This window comes from Apium graveolens, chromosome 6, assembly GCF_009905375.1.
Source record: "Apium graveolens cultivar Ventura chromosome 6, ASM990537v1, whole genome shotgun sequence".
Lineage (NCBI taxonomy): Eukaryota > Viridiplantae > Streptophyta > Magnoliopsida > Apiales > Apiaceae > Apium > Apium graveolens.
In genome coordinates, this window is record NC_133652.1 from 145,259,677 (window position 1) to 145,261,426 (window position 1,750).

Genomic DNA, 1,750 nt, shown 5'->3' on the forward strand with positions numbered 1-1,750 from the left:
TCCTTGTACACTTTTTTATTCTTATGAGCCTGTAGTCGAAACTCCTCGAGCTCATTTAGTTGAAGCATTCTTTTCTATCCAGCAGCTTTCATGTCAAGATTTAGCTTCTTTAAAACCTAGTATGCTTTATGCTTAAACTCCATGGGCAAATGACATGCATTCCCATACACCAACTGGAAAAGAGACATACGAAGATGAGTCTTGAATGTTGTTCTATATGCCCAAACAGCTTCATCTAGCTTCATAGACTAATCTTTTCTTTATGGAATCACCACCTTCTCCAGGATACATTTAATCTCCCGATTAGACACTTCAGATTGCCCATTAGTTTGAGGATGGTAAGTTGTAGCAATACGATGATTCACGTGCAACTTCTTGAAAACCTCCAAAAACTTAGCAAATTGCTTATCAAACTTCTGCTTATGAATTCTTTTAGGATATGGCGGCGGTGGGTAGACCTGTTTATCCCCTGTATTACCCTCAGGAGGATTGCTTTCAATAACTTTCTTCTTCGGTTCCACCTCGGCATCCTTTTGTACAACTTTTTCAACTACAATCTCATTTTCAGGACTTGGCAAAGGTGCAGATGCACCTTTACTCTGAATAGAATCTTCAGAATCTTCATCTTCCTGAATTTGGGGGCTCGCAACCTTTCCAGATCTCAAGGTGATTTCCTTCAACTGCTCCTTGACTTCCCTCTTGCCTGGATTAACTTCTGTATCACTAGGAAGAGTTCCTGGTTGGCGGTTCAACAAAGTATTGGAAATTTGCCCTATTTGATTCTCCAGAGTCTTGATAGAAACCATTTGGCTTTTGCACATAAGCCTCAACTCCTCCAATTCAGATTTTTCATTAGTAGATTGACCGGCATTTCCATGCGGTAGTTGTTAAAGTTGGAGTTGATGTCTTGGTGCACATTTTTGTTGAAAACCCGGAGTGTTGAATTGCTTTGCTCCAAACTGCTGATAAGGCTGTTGTATTGCATTCTGGTTGTTGCTCTAGCTAAAGTTAGGATGATTGTGATTGTTAGGATGATAAGTGGTACGAACTGGTTGCTGCGACCTCTGAAAGGTACTCACAAACTGAGTTGACTCACTAGATATAGCATATTGCTCCGTCTCATGCGCACCTGCACAAAGCTCACAAACGCTGATGATCTGATTAACTCCATAGTTAGCCAAAAAATCCACTTTCATCATTATCGCCTTTAGCTGAACAACTATAGTCGTAGCTGCATCCACCTCCAGAATTCCTGCTACCTTGCCTTGAGGTAGTATCTGAGTTGGCTTCTGATATTCATTAGCAGCCATCAGTTCAATTAGTTCATAAGCTTTATCATAGATCTTAGCCCATAAGGCTCCACCTGATGCTGCATCGAGCATGGGTATTGACTGTGCTCCCAAACCGTTATAGAAGCAATTGATGATCATCCAATCAGACATTCCATGATGAGGACACTTCCTAAGTATCTCCTTATAGTGCTCCCAAGCTTCATATAAAGATTCTCCCAATTGCTGCGCAAATTGAGTAAGAGCGTTTCCGATTGCAGTTGTCTTCACCATAGGGATGAATTTAGTAAGAAAATTTTGAGCAAGATCCTCCCAAGTAGTGATAGAACCTGGTGGTAGAGAATGCAACCAGCACTTAGCTTTATCCCTTAGAGAGAATGAGAAAAGCCATAGCTTCACAGCATCTTCAGAAATATTGTTGAACTTGAAAGTATCGCAGATCTCGATGAAATCTCTAATGT

The 1,750-nt window shown here is 40.8% G+C and overlaps 1 non-coding gene across 1 annotated transcript; it reads left to right on the forward strand.

The window, feature by feature from the left end:
- Window positions 1-1,440: 1,440 nt before the first annotated feature.
- Window positions 1,441-1,547, forward strand: LOC141669231 (small nucleolar RNA R71). The gene has a single exon (XR_012553521.1). It is a non-coding gene; the product is annotated as a small nucleolar RNA R71 (small nucleolar RNA).
- The last annotated feature ends 203 nt before the right edge of the window (window positions 1,548-1,750 follow it).